We start from the raw sequence: 11,483 nt of genomic DNA, 5'->3' as shown, positions 1-11,483 counted from the left end.
TTTGGCCGCAACTCAATAACAGTAAGCCTACACAAATGTCATAGAAACAACCTGATATTTTGGCTGTGATCATTTGTCAAATGAAGCCACAGGGATCTTGTATCTAGCACAGAGGAAATCCTTATTGCAGGAACTCTGTCCTTTTTCCTTTTTGCTCCATCAAACACCCTCAGATTTGCATTAAAAATGACCTTCTTTCACTATAAAGGAAGCAAATATTATGTGACAAACGTCTAGACAAACAGTTAAAATTAAACACGCAGTCTTCAGAAGAAGAAAACAGCATGAAAAGGGCTAAAATATACGGAACAAAGCCCATCACACACGATAACCTGCAATTTGAAGTCAAAACATTGATTTATTTATTTTTTATTTTTTTGAGGGGGTTTATTTCGAAAATGAAGGCAATTTTTCTCTAAACACAAGGACGCTTTGAGCGCACGCTGCTTTTTTTTTTTTTTTTTTGAAGTGGATGATTTGTGTACCAACCCTGGCAGACTATCATTGTGTGCTTTTTAATGGAGAGTCCTGGAGTTTTGCGGATCACCCAAAATAACACAGTGCGTTTGTCATTTAGGGGATAATATAGCTGACTGGCAATGAAGAACAGGACAGCGAAGCAACAATTAGGGATCTGTTCTCTCCGGCTCGTGAACAGGACACGAGGGGAGGTCGCTGTTTTCATTTGGCTCTCGCTGCTCGGCCGCAGTGTAACAATCAACCGCCGGACTGCAAAGCAACAAGCACAAGAAGGTTGAAATCACATGTTCGGAGTCTTTATTCCAGGATGGAACATTTGGATCGGAATCATGGATTTGCATTTATGACAAGTATTTATGGTCTTAACTGTGTTGATGTAGATTTCCATTTATGATGAGAGGCGACACTTTCCGCCAGAGAGTGTGTGACGAGGAAAGAATCCAGACAATCCGTTTCTTTGTTTGCAGTAAACTACAGCACTCACCTGTGACTGCAGTGGCATTGGCTGCCGTCCAGAGGTGTGTGGAGACTTGTGTGTACTGTGGAGCCATGTGGGTCTTTCTGCATTTGTGACTGCGCACGAGAGACGGAGAGAGGGCCAGTCAGGCGCCTGTGCATTGGTTTGCCTGTTTCCACACAGTCTGGGCCCCAGAGGAGGATTTGCAGACCAGATAGGATTAGGCTCCTTCTCTTTACACAACAGTGATGAGGATAAGGAGTCTGCAGAGCTCAGGAGCACTCCAAAGCCCCATTAATACAGCCGCACAAACCACATAGATGAGTACCTTAAACAGCTGAGCCCAGTCTCTCCATCTTTAGCTAGTAATGATCTGATGGTACACCCACCGGTCAAATTTATCCGGACGCAGAAATCCAAGGTGGAAATGATTCAGAATGCATTATCAGAGGTGCCTCTGCGTCACATCACGGCCAGTTTTCATCAAACACATCTCAGTGATTTGAAGACAAAAAACATCCTGGTTCATACAGTACTGTATGACATTCAAAATGTCTTTTGTTCTTAGCTCTGTTTTTTGTTCCACAAATATTAATATCTAAGATAATCAGAATAAATACAACGAGCAGGACCCTAAGGCAAGAGAGAGACACAGAGGACTATCTCACGCTGACCAAAAAACTTAATGAAGGTATTTTTCAATGAAAGACAAAGTATGAAATAATAAGCTTAATTGTGCATTAGAGGTTGTCTTACTTTAAAACATTCATGTTTGGTAGTATGCCAAAAAACAACAAAAAAAAAGCAAAAACAGAAGAAGTCTGAAAGAGAGCAAATCGCAACTCTGTGTATTCCCGTTTAATAGAAAATCATTTGTCATGGCTAGCATGTGATTATGGGACTAAATGACTAAAATGTTTGGTTCATTTAATCAACACGTAGCTTCTGCAGCTTCCTCAGACACAACATACAGTATGACCTGTTATTTTATCACCGAGTCCAGCACTCATGCACGAACCTGCCTCCAACACCTGCGTGCCTGTCAGTCGCTGTAGTTATTATGCATCTCAAGCGCACGGCTTCCACATCCCTACAACAACTTATTTTTTCAACAAAAGAAAGGTACGTTATCAGTGAGCTGTCTAAATAAGCCCTTTTTGCAGGAACACTTCCTGGAGCAGGTTACATAAGTGTGGGGTCTTCTGTGGCCCTTTGAGGGTTCAAAGAGCTCTAATCTCATTAAGGCAAACCACTTATTGTTGAGTTCAATCTAACTGCAAACTGATCTCAGATCAGACCTTTCATTCAGGCAAGACACAGTGTAATTGACATGTTGTTTCACTTTGATGTATACCGCTCCACTCAACTGTTCTGGTAATCCTCAAAGGAATCAGCTATTATTCACTTCACCAGTACTCTAAGAAAAAAAATGCTTTTCATAAGAGACTGTCATTAAACCGTGGTTCATCTTGTCCTGCTCCTCTAAATATTAGCCTCGTCTTTCTAATCTTATCCTGATGTGTTTATTGCGTATCTCCTTCATTCGCTGCCTCCTGCCGAGCTTATAGATCTCCCCGCAATCTCACAGCCTCATCTTAATCAGCGGCTGATTGGAATACAATATTGGACTGGAAGTTAGAGAACAAAACATACCGTTGCTTGTTCACAGGTTTAATGGTGCTTACACATAACAAACACCGTACCGCTCCAATTTTAGCTTTTAAAGCTGTGAAAGTGTCATTTCTATGGATGATAATTAAAAAATAAATAAAATAAAAACTTCATGCAAAGATTGTTGTAGTTTCATCTGATTGTACCTATGTATTGGCAACACTTTCAGGCATAGCACATGGTTCTCTTTGGTAAAAAGGCTGGACCACTTGAAACAGAATGATGATGTGTTGGCGCGTTCCAGTTCAACCCCGGTCAAATCGAGTTCACGTCAAGTTGAAAAAGCGTTGAACTTCTGAACCTTATTTGGTTGGACAGCGAGAATAAAAAAAATATTTAAAAAATCCCCCTAATGATCGCAGTAGCCCACGCATAAATTGTAGGTTAATTGGTTGTAGAAACTCAGTCTGAAAAGCACAGTGGATCAGTGGTTAGCACGGCTTTGCAGCCAGGGCCGGACTCTTTCTGAATGGAATTTGCATGTTTTCTTTGTGTCTGCGTGGGTTTCCTCTGGGTACGTTTACCTGACATGGAGAAGGCAGAAAGTTTGCATGTTGGATGTAACCTCTCTTTATGAATTTTGCATATTCATCCTGTTATGTGTTTTTTTTATGTTTTTATTTTACTACATCAGCCTGCTTTGCAACAATGTTAGCCTAATTGGGTGACTAGAGGCTCTTAAACTAAACAACCCAGAAAAGTCAAAAACTGAGCCAATCCATCCGTACACAATGAGTGGTAGCTTACATCAGCTATGTTTACTGAGGTCACAGAACTTTAATTTTCAGCAATAAAACTATAACTTGTGACTCTGATGGAGCAACTGCATTGTGTTACTTGTGTAGAGTCTCTACAAAGTACTTTTTTTATCAGTTTTGGGGCAAGAGGACAGGTGGCTCAGAGAAGAAATAAAACTCACTTTTATTTCTTACATGTTTGTTTCATGCATGTCATGCATGACACAAACAAATCAAGAAATATATGTAATTTGGATATTGACTGAATTATTTGTTGTTATTGTTCTTTTAGTTTAATGGATGTTAACTATTAGTAACTTGTCCAGGTCCTTCAACTGCCTGACATCAGTCTTTGCTAAATCCATTTGTATGACGCCTAATCCAAAATTTCATACCATGAAATTACTTTTTGGTTGCAGAATGCTGATGTGCAGCATTTTTACTCGATTTAGCCAGGAGGCTGACATGCAGCCAGTTAGACTCCACTCTGTCGAGATAACTGTAACTCTCCCAGGATGTTTTGCCATTTGAGATTAGGAAAAAAAAACAGCCAACTCTTAGGAAAAAAAAAGACATTAACAACCACAGATGCGCTCAGGACTTAATTTCAACACCTCCTAAGTCTCTATCAGCATGTTTAGAGCTGATAAGGAGGCCCAACTCAGAATCCAGAAGAAGCAGAGTGAGGGTGTTGCTCTGGAAGAAAAACAAAAAGCGGCAGGTCATAAAGAACCCTGTTTCCGACACCACAGACTGCGTCTCCCGTTTTACTGAGTCTCTAATACAGAGGTGGAGCTGTGTCTGTGCGAGTGGGGTTACATCACGGTCATGGACGTTTTCAGATAGGAGAACATCAAGTCAAAACAATGACTTGCACAAAAAGTCCAAAGCTGAGAGCTCATTAAATCTCACAGCTGTGGGGAGATAGGGGAGGGGAGACTGTAAATTATCACAAAAGGGAGGTAACTTTCCCTGTCTGTTCTCTGTGTGCAGATCTGTAGATGGTAGAGAAGAGAGAAGGAGGGGAGGGTGGGGGGGGAGAGCAGCTCTATTTAGCATGAGAAGCTTCCTGTGCGTGGGCCTCATGGCGCCGAGCGGGGGACAGGATCCACAGTCCAACTCGCTGTCTCCACAGAACACCCTTTTGCTACAAAACACACACCCTCTGGCTCGGATTCTGCTCTCAATTTCCTGCCTGTAATTCTGGCTGCTGGTCAGAGAAAAGCAACTTCCTAACAGCAGAGATAACCAAACAATGTTACGCTCCACGGATCACATGGGAAAGTTTCCCGTGGTATTGAAATGAAATAGATTTTTTCACTTCTGTTTGAGAATTTGCAAGTTTCACAAATCAGGGTCAATTCTTGTTCATAAATCTTCTCTGAGTAGCTGACAGGCTCGCATTGCGGCATAGAGTGAATGCAAGTGGACTTAATAACTGTGCACAAAATTCCAGATTTATAAAAACTTTCACTTTATTGTGTCTAATATTTTTTTACTATTATTTTAAGTAAGTGTCAGCATTCCACATCTTGCCTTGGTAACAGTTGGCCAGTTTACCTTTCAAAGGTTTCTCCAAATCTATCTTGTACACAGCCCATTTTATGTCAGAATAAATCAGAATCTGATCAGAATCAGTTCTGGATTCTAGTTTAGCCATTCCAGAGCTTTGTTTTTCTTCTGATTCTAAAAAGTAAAGGCCTCTTCTTCATTTTCAGTTTCTTTGCAGAAACGTGAAGGTTTTGGGCACGAGTTCAAACTTTGAAGATCAGTGAGATTGATCGCCAAAGACCTTGACAAAAACCTCCAGAGCATGATGCTGCCACCACTGTGGGTTTGATGTTCTTTTGGAGTTGTGTGATTCCTTTTCTGTACAAATGTTGTTTCAGTTCATAGCACATGTTCCAAAATGTTTTAGTTTTTTCTAAAAAAATGAGAGTATACTGGGAGTGTACTTTGTTAAAATGTATGTCTTGCAACCGTACTCCTGAGACTACATGAGATTGATGTCACATGAACATCAATATTTTGGATTGATGTATTTTGGATTTACTTTTTGGAGAAATATAAAGTTTGTGTAACGTCCTTTTTACTCCATATTTGACTGGCAACAGCCTTCACTGCACCATGGTGCGAGAACACTGTGTACATAATCATTAGTAAAGTTGTGCTTTTTGAGAATTAATTTTATTGTGGAACAGCTAAAGAGCTCTCGTCGAATCCAACATTTTAACAAGCATCAGCCCTGAATAGTCAAAAAAGTCAAAGATAAATGTTATGACTTTCTTAGTAGAATATCTGCAAGCACGCAGAATTAATTAGATGAAAATTAAAATGTTCCCAATATTTGTTTCTTTCAAAACAGACAGCTGAAATAAAAATGACATTTTGAAAACAATAACCAGGAATCAAGCCTTGTTTTCAGTGACAGTCGCAAGCTTTCTGTTTGTTGAGTTTGTCGGTTTCTAGCTCTGTTGATGGTCAACGTTTTGAGGAGCAGCAGCCGCAGCTTCCCAGCCTGCTCAGAGTGGTAGACTGTTTTACAGCACCTCACTGTAAATACACAGATCAAGAGGAACATGAAACACCGCATAAAAAGTTGGCTTTTCGACAGCTATTGACACCTAGTACTGCTGTGCTCTTAGAGATTGAGGGCTATCGGCAAGTGTTTTTTTTGTCAAAATGGGAAATTGTCACAAACTGTGTGTGCCCGTGTTGCCCCATCACTCCCCTCCCCTGGGGCGTAGGTGAGGCTTTCATATTTAAAAGAAGTCGCTGGGACCAATGCAAATGCAAATCAACTATAGAGCACCGGCCTTTCAGACTGTAGTTTCTGTTGTAGTTCACCCATTTTCCCTCCTGTGCACCACCCAGGTCTGCAAAGTTCTCGAAAAGCTTCCGGTCAGATAATTAATGGTGACATGTCCATTCTTTCATCTTTAAGGTCTTTTGGTATCCAGTGAAGTCTGTCAGTATGACAGAAAATTGTCATGCATACAAACATATTTGGTATTATTTTTATATCTCTGGAATTTGGTTCCACTCTTTGGAGAATTGTTGTAAGTCAGCAATATTGGAGGGTTTTTGAGCAATAATGCTTTGTTCAAGGTCACGTCACACCAATCAGAATTAGGTCTAGACTTTTACTTTGTTTTTGTTTGTTTATCTTGTGGACTTATTGGTGTGCTTTTGATATTTGTGCTGCTGCATAACCCAAGTATGCTTGAGCTTAGTGTCACAAACTGAAATCTGCACATTCTCCTTTAGGATTTTCCTGTTGGCAAAGTTCACTTTCTTTAGATTACATTTTCAGACTGAATCTTGTCAGAAGGGCTCTATTTAACCAATTTCTCCTTTGTAACATTTTGATAGAATTTGGGCATGGGTGTCGTGAGGAAAGTTAAACTCACCTGTCTAAAAAATATTAACAACAATACTTTCATTACTGGGGAAAGGGCTTAAGCTGGGTTAAACCCCTTAGGAAAGGTCTTTATTAATGGGTTAATTAATAAACCCATAAAATTATCATTTGAAAATAGTTTTTGTTGTTAACTCAGGTTTATTTTGATTTCATTTATTGGTAACTGTTCATAATGTTCAGAATTGTTGATTATTTTGAGTTACTAACAGAAATCCAACAGATATATGTCCAGTTATTAAAAAATAAAACACACTATTAACAGTATTTTCAGATGGAGTTCATACTCTATGCATTCAAAAGCAGTTAACCTTTTCTCTTTAAATAATGTTCTTTTTTTATGTTCTTCAGTAAAATGCTTTTTTTTCTTTCTTTTTTTTGCATTCAGAAGGGAAAACGACGTATAAATATTCTTTCAAAGTGTGAAAGAAAGTGTGATCCACTTAATCCAGAGGAGGGATGGTGTGAATTCTTCTGTGAGAAATGTGTTAGCGACATTTCATTACACATAAAGACGAGAGCAAGTGTTTCCCACAATGTGTAAATCATGTAATGTAATACACAGCACCAAGCATTTATTAATGACAGGCAACAGATTGCAAATCTCCAATTAGCTTAAGATCTTAACAATAATAGACGTCTTATTGAAGAGAGTCTTATAATTAAAGCCTGCGTCCACATCTTTTAAGGCACAATTTTATGTCCCCTGTGCCGCGATATGGTGGCCATGGCTGCCAAAAACAATTCCCTAATTCACAGGCATCACATGGCTCAGAGGATGTTCCTAATTACAGAGCATGTGCAAACCAAGCTGACCCATGTTACCCCTGAAGGGATGAGAGCGAATCGGCATTAGACGAAGTTTCACTGTTCTTACCAGGGTTGAGAAGAAAGAAAAACGGAGCATGAAGGAAGTCATATTCTGATTACTGTACGATTACTGAGGGTCGTACAGTAATGGGGAGAGCAGGATGGGGAGAGCTGCAAATCGTTTTAAAAACTCATAAAAGAAATCTTTAAGAACAAGTTTGGTTACTGGATTTGGGCGGTTTACATTTTTGAAAAATAAATCAAATTTTCAAGTGTTGGATACAACTTTTGACATTATACTTTAAGACCATGGATATTCTATAAAATGCATGACTCAATAAATAAATAAAAGATGCATGGCCATGCAATGTTGTTAATAAATATGTAACTTTAACTCCATTGCATGAAAAAAGTCGTAAATAAATGTGTGAAATTTATGGAAAACAATCAGATTTCCAGTCTTGATTGCAAAATTCCATCCATCCATCCATCCATCCATCCATCCATCCATCCATCCATCCATCCATCCATCCATCCATCCATCCATCCATCCATCCATCCATCCATCCNCCATCCATCCATCCATCCATCCATCCATCCATCCATCCATCCATCCATCCATCCATCCATCCATCCATCCATCCATCCATCCATCCATCCATCCACATTATTATGAGAACAGTGAACATTTGAGAGTGGAAAATAACGGGTTTTGCCATAAATAATATGTAGGAACCCAGTTATGTACTCTTAGCTCTGCTTTTACAGATAAATAGGGAGCGGTACTGATAAAGGCTTTTTCAAGGCAAATTATTTATCATGCACTGAAAACAACCTGACAGTTTGTTTTTCTTTATCTTTTTTTTTAGTGTGTGTCAAGGCTTTCTGCACGTCTCGCAAACATTCTATTACTTTTCCTCCATTTGAAATACAAAGTGACAAAAACACAGGCATGACTGAAACATGTTAGTTCAAATAAACAGATCAAAAACATGAGACATTTATTAAGGTTGCTGTGGAAAAAAGTCTGAGGCGAGACAACCACACAAAAACAGACCGCTGCAATCTCTTATCAGCCAACTTTTAGAGGAAAACAAACCCAGAGTAAACTTAAAGCGCTTTAAAAGTAATGGGCTGAACTTATTTCCAAATACTATGTTCCTCTGATAATAAAGACGCCATTTATTTCAGCCAAATGAACAGTTTCGCAGCCAAGAACAAGGACAGCGAAGCATATTGATTCCTGCAAATGCTTATCAATGTTCTCTTAAAATGTAGGTCAATAAGGCTGCAGACTCGCTCAAGTGCAGCTCCAGTCAGATATTTAGGTCACACCCCAATTACAGAGAGGCAGGGAGAGAAGCTTTGCAGGAGAGATATATATTTATGGAATGAAGCCATTTCTTTTGAATATTATTTTGTAGTTATTTTTGAGGCCGAGCCCTGGCAGGGGCTTAAAGCAACAAGCAGCGGCGGCAGAGAGATGACAGCTCGGGTGATTGAGTTTGAAAGTGGACATGTCTAGCCTCTATGCTAATGCTCTGGCTCCGAGACAGTCTTCTGGCTGGCAGAGAGGGTTTGGGAACAAGCGACATGAAAGCGAAGTTGTCAATTTATACCTCGTGCTGCTTCGTGGGCTCTCTATTGTTCTCTTTCGCTAGACAATTTCTCTCGTGCATTTGCATATCGTCACCACCGCTAAGACCTGATTCACATCAAAACAAATCCTTGAATCCGTCTCACATCCCGAGACTCACTGTGAGGTTTTGCAAGAAGCAAAAAAAAAAAAAAAAGAAAAAGAAAAAGAAGAATAACGCTGGCGAACCTATTTCGTCTTTCTGAGGGAAGCCCTGGGAGAGTAAGCAGGCTGAATGTAAAGTCAATACCGTCTTACACAAGCTCTGCATGTGGTCTGCGGCGGATCAGTCCTGGGAGCCGCTCTCAGCCAGGGGTTTCAGATGGGAGGGCTCATTTCAAATTCTGGAATTCACTAAAGACTTTAGAATAAGATGCCATCAGTGTGGGTCCTTTTAATAAGACAAACTCTGCCATTTTAAACGGGAAAAAAAAAGAAACTGTTGCCAAATTATTTAAGAGGATGACTAATTCAAAATGCTAGGAATAGTGTGACAGGTTTAATGTATTGTAACAAAGGAATTTTGCCCTCGGTTTTGGGGGTGTTTCTGAGTTTTATCCTTTTCACAGCAAGTTGGATTATGGTGAAATATGAAGTAGCTTACATAAACCATTAAATGCAAGATCCAAACATGCCATCTTGCAATATCAAAGTGGTATTCCTCAAATGTTTAAACTGACATTTACACATTTAGCTGAGTTTGCTATAAGCAGCAGGACAATGCAACTTGTGATTTTCCTGTGTCAAGAACAGGAATTTTTAACATGACGCTTGGAGCATTTTAACTTCAGCCCTTGACGAAAAGCAGTTGTTTTTCTTCTAGTCCAGCAAAACATCACTGAGCGAGATGGAGCGGGCCTCTTCGGTGTCTCATCGGTGGAAACATTCCAAAGCAAGCGTTTCCCCCCCAGCTTAGCAAGGGAACCTGTTTGGTGGAAATCTACACTGCTAGTAAATCTCTTTAAGCACATGGCAGGTGTATGCACAGCTAGTTTTGTAGATATCTTCTAGCAACTTTTGTGCAGCTTCACAGAGAAGTTTTAATTTGCTTCATCTTCACTTGAATTTTCACAAGTGTTGAAACATAAAAAAAAAAAAAAACTTTTTTTTTTTTTTGAAATGCTGAAGTTGAGTTCTTTTTTCATTAGTAGTTTCAGAAACAAGCTCAGGGGAAATCCCTCAGCTTTAATGATCAACTTTGTTTCCGTTCAGCTGTTACTGTCCTAGTCAGAGTTTCAGAAATGAAACTGAACAGCTCTTTCAGCATTTCAGATCTTGCTGCCATCCTACTTGTGTTGCAAATCCTCCCCACTGAGCTTACAGAAAAAAAAAATATTTATTTGCCAGAAAACATGTGTTTGGGCACGCCATCGACAAAATAAATCAGGATACAACCAGAAAAACTAACTTTTTTATCAATAAAAAAGCAGACTTGGTCAGAGAGAACTGATCAACCTGTTGAGATATTGTGTGCAAATATGTTTTTTTTGTTGATATTTTAGGAATATTCATCCAATTTTGTGTCAAGTTTCTTGAAGATCTTTAAGTTTTCCATCATACAACTTCAATCTATAGACACCCAAAACACAGAAACCCAAAAAGACCAATCGATTCCAGGGTTTTGTCCAGACCCCCAAACTTTGTCTCAAGACAAGAGACAAAGGTTGACCAGCTGCCAGAGTAAAAAATGCAGATTTATGCTACACAGTCTCCATCAGATCAAGTCACTATTTTCCAATCTGTTGCTATGTGTCGGGTATTAAAAGATGATGGATCAAGCTGGTTCACAAGCCTGGTTTCCGTTTCCTCTTTCCCAATTACTCTTGGATTAAAATATATAATAAAAATAGGCCTGATAATCTCCCTACATTTTAGATTGTGTTTCTAGAAAAAACCCTCTCCTTTAATTTGTAATTGTAGAGAGGAATTATTGTTGTCACACAGTAGTTAGCAACATTGTTTTGGTAGCCTTTTTATTTGTTTGCATTTGGTTGTCCTGAGAGAAAGAAGACACATTCAGTGGCTTTTCCAATACTATCTCTTAAATCTTCTCTAAATTGTTGCTGTTGTTTCGACTGTGATGCCACAGCTAAAAAAAGCTGTCATCAAAGCCCGCTGGCCAGTAGAAACGGTTGAAGAAGTTTGACAAAACAAGCAAACAGAAGCATAACGACGGCACTGACATGACAAAAATTACAAAGAACTTTGTATGCACAGGTGAGAAAAATCCTTCAAAATTCACAATGAATTTCGGATTATGGATTTCGAGTTGTG

Source organism: Poecilia reticulata, linkage group LG20 (genome assembly GCF_000633615.1).
Source record: "Poecilia reticulata strain Guanapo linkage group LG20, Guppy_female_1.0+MT, whole genome shotgun sequence".
Lineage (NCBI taxonomy): Eukaryota > Metazoa > Chordata > Actinopteri > Cyprinodontiformes > Poeciliidae > Poecilia > Poecilia reticulata.
The sequence above is the reverse complement of the archived record's forward strand: the minus strand, read 5'-3'. Positions refer to the sequence as shown.